Below are 15,470 nucleotides of genomic sequence, written 5' to 3' on the forward strand. Positions count from 1 at the left end.
GCAGAGAGTCTGAAATAAAATGAGGGACATATTATAACCCATTACAGTGTTCCTACAGTATGGAAGGCATGGGTTACACACCTTAGGTTGTACCAGAAGGAAATGTGGGGGGATATGATAGCGCTGTGTGTATTGGCACATTGTTGCAAGAGGTAGAGAGGGAAGCTGTTGAAGCTTCCTTCATGCAGCCTTTTGGCAATTCTTTCTGGTGCCCATAGAGGCTCCATAGAGTTTAGTTTTGACAGAACTAGTTGGAGTAGCCTGAAGATGCATGTACCCCTCTGTATGTAGTATCATTTGATGTAGGAAATACTCTTGCAATATTTTAGTGATGCATCAAAGTACACTGTGAGATCTGATAGATGTTCTTTTTCAATGTTCTTTCTCTGAATGTTGGGAGAAGCTCCGTGTCGATGTGCTGGAATGTTGATAACCTGCTACTGCAGGAGTCATCAGCATAATACAAGCCCTTCTTCTGCCATGCCCATTGATGATAAATATTCATTTTCCACTCTTGTCAGCACCAACATTTCTATTACAGCTGAATATTTCTGGGCCACCAAGGTGTTCACTTCATTGCCCATAGTTACTTACCACTGTAGATGTTCCCAGGGTGATTTTTTACCTGCTTCAAGTTCAGTTGAAACACCAGTCTTGGAAATGTTTGAGCTAACAATAAGTTAATAATTGAGAATTTTTTTAGTGTCAAGTTGACTTTGAAATTTCATTTTGTGCTGGTCTTTCTGAAGATACTATTCTAAATAATATTATTAATTTGCATTACTAAGCAAAAGTCATCTCAAGCCAAAATTTGGAACTTTTCATTTAGAAATTGTCAACATGGGAGACATGGGAAGATGTGACAACTATGAAACATTTCTGAAAATATTTTTAAATAGGAAAAAAAATACCACCCCACCTTCAAAATCAACACTTTCCTTTTAAACAAATTTTTGGTTTCAACAAATCAGCAACAATAAAAGTTCAATCAAAAAGTGCCAGTGAAGCTGAAGTCAGTGTGAATGTGATGGCCATTGCCTTTTGCAGTTCCTAATCCTGAATTATGTGGCATCCTGAAGAGAATCATCTATGTTTGCAGAAGGGAAGAGTGCCTAGAATGGACACAGTTCCTGATTTTTCACTTCTCCAAAGTGCAGATGAACAGGTTAAGGTCTGTATATGGGATTGATTTCCTACTTTTGTTTAAACAATAAGAACGTATTAGTCTTTTCTTGTAGTTCAGGTATGGAAATTTTGAGTGTTAGAGTTTTGATCTTTCTTAGGATACGTTCTTGCCAGAAATGTGTGTTATTTGTTTTGTTTGGTTTGTTTGCATTACACTACCAACATTAGGTGTCCTAGACAAGTTAAATGTATTGGAAGAGATGTTTGTTGTTTTGTTTTGTTTGATTTGTTTTTGTCTGTTTGTTTGTTTTCCAGGCAGGATTGGGTTGGTAGATATGTGGCTATACCTGTCACGCTATATTAGCAAGAATTTCATTTTCTATGATGTCTGAACCTTTTACCATAAGTAAAGCAAGAACTGTACAATATTGTTACATGAATCATTCAGTCTGTAATTTTTACAGATCAATAGAACTGCTTATTTATGTCACTGAAGCAGCTTTTGACAGCCAGCTCTAAACAAGTAGTCAATTTTGAGGAAGAATATGGGATTTTGATTAAATTTGGTTCTGCTTATGGATATGGAGGTTTTGGCTTCTTATGACACTGGTTCTGCTTGCTTTAAGCAATGATGAGAAAAACCCATATCTCCATGTACCTGCAAATTGCCATGTTAGACCACATACTTGACAGCTGTAATTCTGTTGTTTATCTAGTTGTGTTCATGTCCATCATGAGTAAATGAGAATGGCTTGACTTCCAAGGATGACTTTAAGCATATTTTTTAAGTAAGTATCTTTTTCACAATTTTGAAAAAAACAGTGGTAGTGATGAACCAAAATATTACATCTTGAAAGAAGGATATGCTGTGTATTATTACTATTTTATGCCTATTATCCCTTGACTTTGAAACTAGAAAAAGAGAAGCCATCTAACATGTCACCAAAACAATATACTAAAAAGGCATCCTACCTGTCCAATAAAAATTAACTCAGAAAATCAATGATTTCCTCAACAAAAATTTTGGGTCATTTCACTGCATAGCATAAGCTTGACGAAACCAAGCAAGTTACTGTGTACATCTGTGGGTAACTGACCCATGTCTCTTCAGTTCAGAACTGAACAGAGACGTTTGATTATCAGTTTTATAGTTGCATACAGATACAACCTTCATAGGGATTTTCTTTTCACTGAACTGACTGACAAAAGGCCATGAGTCATATCTGAAATCTATAGCTGATCTCCATACAAACCATACAATTAAACTGATTTATGGCTTTTAAAATTATCACTACCAAGGTTGATTTACAATGTCATCACCGCATCCTCTTCTAAAACAGATAACAAAATCCATACATAATGATCTTAAAAATGAAGCAAAACAGAAATTCAAGTATGCTTTCTTTGCTACCACTTTAAATGAACTTCAATTCTCCTAACTGCAAAAGCCCTTTGCATTTTCTTGTCATCAGAACATACGATGATGACTGCAAATCAAAGACTTAAAGTAATGTGCTGCTTCTGCTGTCTATTCCTACCCAAATATAGTTGCCACTTACTGCTTCACGTTGCATATACTATCAATAACAAATGTCAGTGAAACAGTGTAGTATAACATTAATTATAGCTGTATGTTCAGTGAAGTACAAAAGGAATGCCCCTCTTATAAGCAGTTTTCTCCATAGAAAGTCCTAAAGTACCCTGGTTGTAGATGGCTGTAGAAAATTCCTAGCCAGAAATAATGTCAAGACTTGACAGAGCTTCAGCACTAAAAATTGTTGTAGTTGCATTTACTTTATTAGAGCCATATCAGTTTACATCAGATGTGGCACTTACATAGTTATATTATTATTATATTTGTTTCTCTATTTCTTGTTCATTTCCTGCAGCATATTTTATATGTTAAAATAACTTGGTAAAATGATAACACAGACCAGGAAAAAAATTTTGCTGCTCTCTGGCTGGCAGTTGGAAAATCACATTAAGACTATAATTGATTTGATAATACATATTTTCTCATCTTAATTCCATTTTCCAAGAGCCTGTAATGGCAAAGTAACTTTCCTGAGTGGGGAAATAGGCTAGAGATAGCAATATTATAAGAAGAAAGAAGATCCAGATTCCACAATGGAAGACTTCTTCTGTTCTGCTTCTAAAGACACACAGAGAAACTCACTAAAAAGTAATTGTCTTTTCACTTGAAGTATATATCATCTGCAGAAACTAGTTACATTTTGTTCCCTAACTTGTGAAGTTCTTTATCTGCATAAGCCTTTTATGCTTTGTGTGTCCCATCAAGAGAATCAAAATATTTCATACTGCACAAGACAAGGGTTTTCTTTTTTTTTTTTTTCTTCTTTTCTTGTGCATGCATGTCTGGCATTTAACATTACAGACAAATATGAATATATTGAAAGAACTTGGGAGATACTAAAGAAGAAGTTAGATCTTAAACAGAATGGCTTTTTGGAGAGTGGGCATTACATAAGCTTCTCAAGGATATAGAAAAGTACATGCACTTGATGAAAACTGATTAGTGTCTGGTCTAGGTCCTTAAGACCGTGTGTTTACCAGGTGATATGCTATAACCACGTAGGAGGGTGTCTAAGATATCAGCAGCACAAAAGATTGCTCCTTGATACAACCATTTTCTTCCATCCAGAGCAATAAGGAAGCTTCTCTGTTTAGCCACAGGCAACATTCAAGTGTTTGGATAGCAAAATAAACAAGCAAAAGTATTTGATCCTCTGGCAGGTAATCCTTAGTATGGTTAATATTATATTGGTTCACTGGTAAATGCTCTTATACACCAAAAAACTAATTTAGTCAGGAGCCAGAATAGCAGCTCTTTCAGATAAGCATCTCTTGTCAAGACTGTTTTAGAGATTTGGGTTTCATTGTTGTCCCACGGATGATAACAGAAAACCATTCAGGTTTTTAAATATTGTGACAGGTCCTACTGAAATATTCTAAGGCAAATAAGCAATTGTCAGTTGTTACTTTATGGGTTTTGGCTTAAGGAATTCTCATAGTCATGCCACTTCAATAATGGTTAAATAGGTAACCTAAGCCATTTTTAGTGGAACATCTGTGAATGTTTGAATTGGCTTGCACCAGATTAGTATGTTCCAATTTTTGCTAGACGCTATTTTCACAGAAGTTTTTCTATTGCATAATAGACAATTTGCAATTCTTCAGTATCCACTTCTTGTCAAGTATGTTGTCTTTGCAATACATTAACTTGCATCTTGTTTAAGCTAAATGAAGCCTGCAAAGTAATTCTACAAATTTTCTAATCTAATATTATTCCCATAAGACTACATATAGTCCTGCTGTAGATGCTAGATGCAGTTACTGAACATTGATTTAGATGAGTTCTTGTCAAAATCAAGAATGAATGATGATTCACAAACTTTTTTGACTCTGTTTTCTTCTTTAGTCTGATCAGTGGCAGCTACCAGGCTAATAAATAGATGGTGACATAGCAGACAGCTAATATCACCAACCTTAAGCTGCATTTTTATTTTCCATTCAAATCTTTCTCACATTTTATCAGCAGAATTTTTATCTTCATTACAAAGAAAAAAAAAAAGCATAATTTTAAAGTTTCATTTACATATTCTTGAGGAAAGCAGAATCAAAGAAAAAGTGTTTAGGATTACTGAAGCATCTGATTAATTGCAAGCCTTTTCTCACTTAGTTACACATTAATCTTGAATTGATGCTTCAGTCTTTCTGGTGACTGAAATCTCTGTTATTCAGGGGACATTTCCAGCTGTCTGTGTTGGTAGCAGCAAATGACACTCATAGGTCTCTGTTAAGAAGCTGCCTAAATCAGAAAGCAAACAGCACCATGACAGAGCCAGAAGATACTTTGGGGCTGTCTAATCAATCACTTCTCTGTGAGAGGAATACTATATTTTCTTGAATTTGTTTCTGACAAAATGAGTGTGTGTGTAAAAGCCCAGTGGGCCAAATTTTGTTGTCACAACACTGGTAGAACTGGTAGAAACTGGTAGCTTACAGTTACTGTTGATTTACGCTGTTGTAAATAGGATGGGAGAATGACTTAGTGTCTTCATATAGCAGAGTTTAATGTTGTCTTTATTGTCTTCAGCAATAGATTAAATGGTGGTCATCTACAAGAAGTTCCCTCCCCTTCCCTGCCTTTCCATTCTTCTACCTAATTTATTAAACAAACTATATATATTTTTTCTATTTAGTTATTCTGTACCAGGCACAGAATTTACAAATATATGACTCATGCCCAAGTTTTCACTTTGTAGAAGGAGGAGCTCTGTTTGTCTCACTATCTTTTTAGTCAGTGCTTTTCTGTACTCTCAGGAGTTTCATGGATATGAATTGAGCGAATCTTTGCCTGAGCAACATACATAGAGAATGAGAGCAAGAAGTCTGAAGGTATATATATATATATATATAAAAAAAAAAAAAAAGGAATAATGAAGGGGGTGAAAATACCTCCCTGCTACATGCGCCCAGTATGAGGCAGCTGCTATAGGACAGAACTAGTGTTTCCCCAACAGTACGCACCCTGGTGGGTTGGGGGAGGGTGAGAAGCTGTTTTGCAAATTGTACTGAATAAGAGAGCTGTGAATCATTCCTGTTGCTTGAGCCTTTCTGACAGGCTCCTTGCAGAATTGGATTAAGCTGGGCAGAGTGTAGTTGCTATAGCTGCTGCATGCTAAGAGTTCTCTCTCTGTCCCTTTCTTGCTTTCTTCTCCCTCCTTTTATAGTACAAAATTCAGAAAGAGGGATGCAGGGGAAGCAAGCCCCAATCCAAATTTTTACCTAAGATCCATTGCTCTCTGAATCAAACCCTGGTGGTGGACTGCTGTCTTTATTTTTCCCTGTCTGAGAAGTCAATCATCTTCAGTGACTCTTCTCTGCTTTAGCAAGTGTGTGCTTGTGGAGAAAGGGATCATGTCACTGTGGGTTGGAGGTGTAAGGATCACCTCCTGACACTTGTAACATTTGTCCTGCAGGGACTCAGAGACAAAGTACTACTCCTCTAGTTCAGCATCATGGAGGGAAGGGCATTGCCCTGGTGGGATTTGCTGGGGAAGGGCCAGAGGACTGTGGTATAACCAGGGACTCCTAGTTTGCAAAATGTTGTAAGGTGCTACTGTAGCTGCTTTGGGATCTGCTAATTCTGAGGACAACAGCTCAACCTTTGGGTCCATGCATCCAGGCAGAAATGGGCTGAGGAACTGGTAAATGCTCCGCAGTCACCCCGCAGGTCCTCTGCAGCATGCCTGGTGTGGGTGAGGCTCTACACTTGCTGGGGCATAAAGGAGGGGATGTGAAGTTGAGTCTCAGTTTTGGGGCATTATCCCTTTCTGGGCTGCCCGACATAGTGTCTGGCACAAGTGTGGAAGGGTGAAGGCAGCAGGGAGTCACCCTGCCAGGCAAAGAACAGGTTCTGTCACTGCTGGGGGGGACCGGGAAGAGACTCAGGTATGGAAACCAGACCTGATTCCTGGGGGTTTGCTTGAGGCAGGAAAACTCTGTGACAGTTCAGCTACCTCAGCATGGTCCAGAGTGGGAAGGTCTAAGCACAGCCTCTGGGAAAAATGCCTTAGGTAACGGAACAACTCCCAACAAATCCTCCCAAGGCTAGAGATGGGTTTTGGTCTTGACCACCGTCAATGCTGAGCTTCTTGGTCATTACTATGTTAGAAAAGATTTGGGCAGGGGGACTGGCCAAATCACACACAAAGTTGACACTTTGTTCCTGTATTCCTTCCTGAAGTGTCTTGGACAATGTCTACAGCATGAGGCCTGGTTATCACTGAAAACTGCCCTCCTCTCTTCAGAAAGGAGTAGAGAGCTGTTGCTACCAGTGCTACAGTGTTGATGAAAGCTCGTTACCTTTCACTGGTCTTCTATTCTTCGGAAATATTGTAATTCTTCCCTGTGTCTTTTGAATAGAAAACTAGGTGCTTGGTCTCTTCTTACTCTTGACAGCATTTAGTTCTCACTGCCCATTGCTATCTGATCCAAAATACATCCATTGCAGATAGGAAGACACCTATTGCCTTCAGCAGCTATTCACCAGTTCTGCCTGCAGTATGTGGATCAGGGATATCTATCAGGAATTAGCCGGCTATGGTATCTTACTGGAAATTAACATTACCTACAGCATTTTCCTTTTGGCTATTTTATATTCCCAGCCCTTATTCTTTACTTTCAGTGTGTTAGCAAAATTTTGCTTTCATTTTAAGTTCGGTTGGGAAGCAAATATTGTTGGTGGTTCGTTCTTTCTTTCTTATAAGGCAGTGCTATTGGAAGTTGGGAAACTTCTTTATTTGTGTCCGATGTTTACATGTAACTATAACAGATAAATTAATTGCAACATCACGGCTGAATTTACAGATTAAATTGCGCTATGCACAGTTAACACAAAACTTACTGAAAATGGATATTTATGTATGACGTATCCAATTCATTTCAACAGTCATTGGCTACATATTGCAAAGTTTTTGTAAGTTGCAAAAGATTGCTTCCAAACATCTATTTTTCTCCAACTGACACACAGTTAAAAGGCAAGAAGTGTAAGTTTAAAATTCACTGTGAACTCTGGTCAGGTTTCACAGACATATTTGAAGCCTGGTTGAAGAACCTGCTTGAAGAGAAAACAGAAAAGCAGTTGATGTACCAAGAACTGAAGCTGTGGCCCTGCTGTCTGTGGAAAGCTAGTATTCACAGCTGGGGTAGGACATAATTGCAGTCCTAGAATAAATCAATTTCAGTAAAACATGGAGATTATGGTGGCTAAAGTTGGTGTTAGAATAATAGAAAATTAGAAATAGAATAATAGAGAAGAGAATTGTTTTATAAAAATATTTCAAAGCTGACAAGTCTACTCAAAGCAGTTAATGAATTAATGTTAAGGTTGTCATGTGATTTGGTTTAAATCTTAAAAATGATTGTAAGCACCCAAATCGCACCCACCCCTTTCCTTACAAGGCTGTAAGAAGTGAGACGAAATGCACCCATCTGTCATGTTGATTGTTGTTGGAAGACCAGAGTAAATCCCAACTATTCACACCAACATTTTCCTTAAAATTAGCCACTCTCCTAAGAATATATGCCTTAAAAACAAGCTGGCTGTAAGGCAGGACATGGCCTTTTACTAATGTAGACTCACAAATATAGCTGATGTGTGCTTTTAGATGGGTTATGTTGATTTACCTAGCTAAAAAAAGTGGTATGGGAAGGGCACAGATATTTTTTCACACTCATGTTGTCTCTACAGGATTTTGATTAATTACAGTCATGTGTTAGGCAAGGAACTGATCACCCACGGTGATCATGAATTTCCCACTGTCTGCTGTACGGCACTGAACAATGAAATAGCTAGTTGCAAGAAAAGAACCATTATCAGCAAATATTTTAACAAAGAATGATGGAATTGGTATTTTTCACAGTAACAATTCTAATACTTGTCCCATTGTCATCTGATTATGCATGAGAAATGTCTTTAGACAATGGGACTTCATATGTGAATAAGGATAACTCTCATGAGAAGCTAAATAATTAATTCCTGAATAGTTAACTTTAATATATTATGTGAACATTTCAAATGGCCTATTTACACAATTTTAATCTGAATAAAATAGAAAATGTCACCTCAATGCTAATACAACATTCCTGTAAATTATGCACATTTTTAAAGCTAACAAACCTGTCATTATCTTATTAAAATTTGGCACAGCAGTTATTTTTAAGTTATCATCATGACTTTTAAAATATTTTGCAATTAAATGGCTGTAATTCATTTGTATAACTCATAGATTCTATGAAAACTATTTTTTATCATTACTATTAATATGAATGATGGTATTATGTTTTATTACACGTTCAATCACATTTGAAAACTTGGCGACTGTCATTTCCCACATCAACAAAGGTTGTTTCAATCCAGGTCTCAGTGAAATGAGAGACAAAATTTCAGTTGATTTCACTTGAAGCAGGCCTAAATACTGAACTTATACAGCTAATAATAATAAAGATTTATATTTTAATACATTTTCAAATAACTTATCATTGTATATAGAATAAAATATTTGGGTGTTTACAATCATTTTTAAGATTTAAACCAAATCACACAACAACCTTAACATTAATTCATTAACTGCTTTGAGTAGATTTGTCAGCTTTGAAATATTTTTATAAAGCAATTCTAGCAGATTCATTTTTTTAATCTGAACCAGTTTAAAGTAACCAAAAGAACAGAAGTCTGCTACTATGAGTGAGTTATAAGGAAATTCTATCTAAGACAATGAGCTGCATGTATAGGGCTTTTGGGTGCTAAATTAAGAATATTAAGAACTGGCTGAATCCAATGCTACTTCACTGCCCCCACACACTCTAGCCGAGTTCCTGGTAAAATGTTAGTCTTCCTACCAAAAGCTATTGTTGGATACACCAAAAGCTGGCTCCATAGGCAGTGAACATCAGAATCACTCCTACCCACTTCCCCAGGAAAATATTTACTTAAGCAGATTCAGGATTTCACCCTCCTTTTTTTTTTTTTCTTTCCTAAAGTGTTTTTATGAAACTGGCTTGTACTGTTAATGTTTTTTTTGGTTGGGTTTTTTTCAGAGCAGAAGGAATTTTAGCAAATATGCTGAAGTAAAGAAACTAAATTCAGTGGTGAGGACAAAACATGATTAAGTATATGAAACTTTAGTATTTTTGCTGTTTTCTGGTAAAAGCATCCTTCCAAAATGGTGTTTGTGGGCACTTTTAGCCACAACTCCTAAGAACAATGGTATCTTCGGAGTAGATGATTGCCTGGAATTCTGTGCAAGTGGTTGGCCTAAAATTCAGTTTCATGTTGTAAGTGCCATAGTGAAGTTAATTTTGGAAAAATACGGGTCATTGTCATCTGAGATAACCAAACAACTGGCCAATTTAGTCATTTGTAACATATCTTCATTGCAGTTCCCTACAAACATCAGTTTTGTGGATTTTCTCTATAGCAAATCTTAATTTATTGACAAATATATTTGTTTTTTGTAAGTAAGCCTTTCATAGGACTCGTGATCATCAAAGGATCTGTGGGCCACTAGCTGAAAAGCAATGCTTCAACTGACATGTTAGTTAATTTCAGTACAATTTATATTCCTAAACCACATGGCAACATTATGATAAATTTTTTGATAACCTAAATACAGATGTAGCCCCTTAGATTTTATTACATGTTTTTTGTATCTGTTCTTTGAACCTCTCTGCATCAAGCCTAGTATTCTATATTATTATTTTCCATGACTTATTAAAAGGTATGTGTATTTGAAATGAAGAACTTTTTTGAACATTTAAAAATCATTATCCAGTAGTACAGAGAAAAGGATTCCTTGGGATTTACATGAGTCACTTGTTAAAATATGTCAGCTACTCATCCTGCAGTTTATAAACAGTGAATCTTCATCACCAAAAGAGATGAAAATGTTTCCTAAAGCAATCTTGTTTGCTTTTTAATAAATCAGACTTGTGCAATATGGTAGATAATTCAAAATAGTATTAGGAGAGGAAAGCTGTAGATCCTCTTAAAGGACTGTTTCTTCTTAAGTCTTAGTTGAAGACCACAATCTACTATTATACTGATATCCAGAATCCATTAAAATATTTTTTTGAGAGAAGCTTGCTGACTAATCCTGTTTACTCAGTCTTCATAGCTGACTGGGGGGAACAACAACTTTTGTTTTTATTATTTCCCCTTTTGTCAAGAAGACTTATCTCCTAGTATATTTCAGTTTTTCCTTTAGTTAGCAACAAGTTTTAAAAAATAAAAAAATATTGGCAGCTGTTATGACCTCTACCTGTTGGATCCAGAAGCTCATTCCAAAATATTTTAAAACTAGTATACAGAAATGGAAATGTTCCAGAATAATTGTGTAGCCTTCTTTGTGTATTCAGCTGCTTAAATAGCACAATCTTTCATTCACCATAAAGAAAATATTCAACATTTGGGTTAAGTTCTTTTCGTTGAAGGGCAGTAACAATGTTAAGTAATTGGGAGATTATTTATATTCACAGTCTTGATGTAAAGCATTTGAAAGAACCCAGTAATGTTTCAGCAGACGAATTCAGAAGACTTTCAGAGAATTCCTAAGTAGTTAATGCATTCTTTTAAAATGCAATTTTGATGATTATCCCTTTGAGTAGGAAAAGAAGGGTTGCTGTAATGGAATGAAAATGGCTGTATGCATCTATGTGAAGAAATATCAAAGTCATAATATGTAGTCTTATCAGGGGGGCAAAACTTTTTATTAATACATGCAATTTTAAAAATAGGATGGAATATCTCTGACAAGATATGGAATCACTTTTGTCACCTTAATTAATTTGCCCCTGTGTCTTGTAAATCATTTCATGACACAAATAATTGATTAGTGACTGAAGCAGAAATGAACAATTCAGCCTGTGATTTAAAGGGAATTAATTCTTAATTAAGTTGGCTTACTTTGGATTTTCATCTTTAGGGATAATGTGCTGCTAAGCCTTCACAATACATTCACTTAGTTTAATATTAGGAAAAGCCTTCATAAGAGATTAAGGCACTCTTCACATTAGGGAGATCAGAATGAAGTACCTGAATTTAAGACTAAGAACCAGAACTCATATGAATATAGAGGGGTCTGGTGTCATCCACTAAGTGAGCTTAACTTTATCCAAAGAAGTGAGGCAAAATGGAAAGTTAAGAATTCTGTGTCTGCAAAGGAAGTAGACAGTTAATCCCAAAGTCTTTGTATGATGATGATCTCTCCCTCTGGTGCATTCCTCTGATATGGCTGCTATCCAGAATTTCCAATAAGAATAATACAGTCCGTTCATTGTCATCTAATTGTAATATTTTATGGGTAATTATGTATAAGAATATTGAATGTTTTTTCTAAATATTTCTAGAACTATGCATTGTCTCAAAAGTTCTCCTTCTCTACGTCTCATGGTCCTCCTCTTCATGTTAATTCTTATACTGTCCTCACGTGTTATTTAATTGCAAATGGATACGTACTTTCACATTAACTTTATAACATAGTTTGGAAACTATATTATTAATCATTCTGCATAAATTATGTAAGTGCTGAAAAAAATGTTCAGATAATAAACATACATTAAAAGAACTATTCAAATCTTACAAACCAAAATGCTTCTTTCTGAATTACTTAAATTATGAGGAGGTGTTATGGAGAAGCTATTTAAAGGTTCTTCAAAGTCTTAAATGTTGAGATGGCTTCTAGATAGGTTCTTCAAAACTATGTAGGTGTTTCACTTTAATTGGAAATCTGGCTCTTAATTTCCTGTTACAAAATTTGAGTTGTGCTTGCATTGTATTAAAAGCACATAAAATTCTGAGTTTAGCTGGTCATAAGCTAAAAGCAATTTTTTCAATTTAAAAAGTGTTTGTTTTTTTCTTTTTTTCTTTTTTTCTTTTTTTTTTTTTTCTGAAAGACAACATAAAATTATTGGTTTCACCAGTGCTTACTCCTCAGAAATGAAAAGAATATCATAGTTAGTCATCAAGGAGCACTACGTTTTAGAATGCTTAAGTGTAAATATCTTTTGTGATTATGAAGAGATGGGACAAATTTGTTAGTGCCTCCTTAAGCCCAGATTAGAAGCACCTTAAAGACAGAGTATAAAGAGAAAGGGAGATGTATGTAATGTCAACACATGTCATTAGATTCCTGTATCCATGTCATTGATGCATTTGAAGTTGAATACCTGTGTTGGATTCTTTTAAAGCATTTGGTATGTAACAATGAGATGTAAGATACATGTAGAAAATGGCATTAAAGAAGTAACTGGGAAACACAGCATAGACATGTCAGTGGAAAGACTAGAGCTGAATAACTAGCAACACAATTGTTAGTGAAAACTCACGTACTTTGGCATGGGAATGCATTTGCTAGGAAATAGCAACAAGGAAGATGAAACTGATTGTATGGATAAGGATTTAGAAGGCGTCCTTGGAAACAGTTGTGTTTCAAACTCATTCAAAGTAGGGTAATTTAGGAAGGTCAATCACTGGATAGCTGCCACAACACAGTCTCAGTGGAAAGAATTTACTGTTTAATTAATTTAAAACGTTAATAATTCTGTGCTTGAATTCACCCTTTTATAAGGCCTAACTTCCAGGGTGAGGGTGAATTATTAAAGTTTATTGTGTAAATTCTCCTACTATTACATGACCTAGAAGACACCAGAAACTAGATCAAAAGTATACAGATAACTAGTTTGGCAGGTACGTGCAAAGGTAGCAAGCAATGTTTCTAGGCAATTCGTACATCTCAGACTTCCTCATCTCACCAGAAGGGACAAGAAGCAATATGCCATAGAGCATGTCCTGAGAGCCTGTGTATTTGGCACATTTTGGATCAGTCTGCAGAGTGAATATTCAGTCACAGAATAACTCCAAACATTTTTTTCTTTACATTTACTTCAGATTTATTTGTATATTCTTTTATGACTTTTTTTTTTCAAAAAATTGAGTCTCCATTTTGTACGGCTGGAAAATTTTAAAATCTACTGAATTTTTATGTATGTTGATAAGATTATTGGGATGCTGTTCATTCTGTAGTACATTTGAAAACTACTCAGTGCTTCTACCTGACAACTTGATGTATTTTAGTATGCTACTCAATTAATTACTTTAAGTGTTTGCAGGAGACAGGAAATGAAGCATCGTGGTCAATGCTCATGATTTTATTGCAATGGTTGTGAAATCATGTAATTAGATGAATTTCTGCTATTATGTTTCTAGCCTTTACAGTTATGGAGGAAGGGAAGGAAATGTGATTCAGAAGACTGACAGAAAAGACTCAAAATACACACACCTCATGACTTTAAGGTAGTCTTGTCACTTCTTTGGGTCTAGCTCACAATTTGTCAGTCTCAGGGTAGGTAGCATTTCTGAAGATACAAAACCAAGTCTGATATAGGAGGTGGTTTGATTCTTCATGTGCGTTAGGGTTAGTGTTTCCAAATATATTTCTATAATGGAGTGCTAGTGTATTTGATGTTTCATTAAATGTGTCAGTTTTAAAATTCTTCAGAAATCAATCTCCACTTATGGTTATTTTTAAAGGTCATGAGGCAGAAAAAAGTAAAGGACAAAGTTAAGGGAAAAAAATGGAGAAGATCCTACCCTTGGAAAAAAAAAAAGTGAGCTATGTTACCTGTGTTTTATTTTTTGCAATACATGCATGTTGTCCTTTTGACTAAGTTTCTGTGTTTCCCTTAAGGTGTTTCTGTTCAGTAGTGTCTCCAGAGGTAGTTTAGCTTTTAATTAAAATACAATTTTCAGGTTTTTTAGTGTGTTAATGAGACAGCAAAAATGAATTCATTGAAAGAGGAACAGATATCTAGGCCTTACAGCAGTGAAAGTTAGAGCCTCATTAGTAGCTAATTATGCAGAACATTGTATATAAATAGAGCTGTTATGGCATTAAAAAAAAAAAAGCCTCAGTGCATTACCTAATGACATAAAATGTTTACAGTCTGTTCAGAGTATGGTATAATGTGTTAGTGAAGTAATTAATGGCATATTTAACAGTGACACAACTGGAATCCCAATTGCTTTTCAGGTACAAGTTGAAGGCAAGGGAATGCGAAAAAGTCTTTGAGAAACAGATTATTTGTCCACTAATAAATATAAGACTATCAGCAGATAAGAGGAACACATAAGGTAGGATAATGTCCCTTTCTGACAAGGGCAGACTAGAAAATACTTTAGTCTCATTTTTTCCAAAAGCAAGAGTGAGATGCCAGAAGTCCAAACAGGGATGGTTCCTTGAGAGAACTGAGGCCCCTCTTTTGATAACTAAGGTGAAAAATATTTTGGAAATCTTCCTTTTAGATTTAAAAAAAAAAAAAAAAAAAAAGGCAAGCAAGACCAATAATACACACAAGGTGAAAAAAGGCCTTTTTTTTTGTTTTTTTTTTTTGACTATAAGGACCCAGGGAATTAGAGAAAGATACTCAAAATAATGCTCTTATAGCAAGTTAAAAATGTTTCCAATAAACTGAAATGTAAATATGATTTTCACTCTGCCTAACAAGAACTGCATATGCAGCTTTTTGGTTAATTATTATTGTTATTATTATTAATAATAAAGAGCTTTATATTTCCATAAGGTAATGCTTCATACTAAGAATAAAGATGCAAACAGAAATAACTAACCATAGCTGCTTAGATGCAGTATAATAAAAAATGGTCTGAATACCATAGCAGTAGTGGTAGGGGAATGGCTGAAGGAGAATGTTACATCAGGGGAAACATACTAACTATGGAGCTTGTCTAGCACATTGGAGATAAT

General features: G+C 35.5%; 1 long non-coding RNA gene across 1 annotated transcript in view; it reads left to right on the plus strand.

Annotated features, from left to right (window-relative positions):
* Nucleotides 1-15,470, plus strand: part of LOC310898572 — a 61,435-nt gene that overhangs the window by 14,532 nt on the left and 31,433 nt on the right. Inside the window, exons 5-8 of the long non-coding RNA XR_014583438.1 lie at nucleotides 1,048-1,171; nucleotides 1,842-1,913; nucleotides 14,240-14,316; nucleotides 14,739-14,839. This is a non-coding gene — a long non-coding RNA (uncharacterized lncRNA). The remainder of the gene's footprint in view (nucleotides 1-1,047; nucleotides 1,172-1,841; nucleotides 1,914-14,239; nucleotides 14,317-14,738; nucleotides 14,840-15,470) is intronic.

The sequence above is a fragment of the Anser anser genome, assembly GCF_964211835.1.
Source record: "Anser anser genome assembly, chromosome: 4".
Lineage (NCBI taxonomy): Eukaryota > Metazoa > Chordata > Aves > Anseriformes > Anatidae > Anser > Anser anser.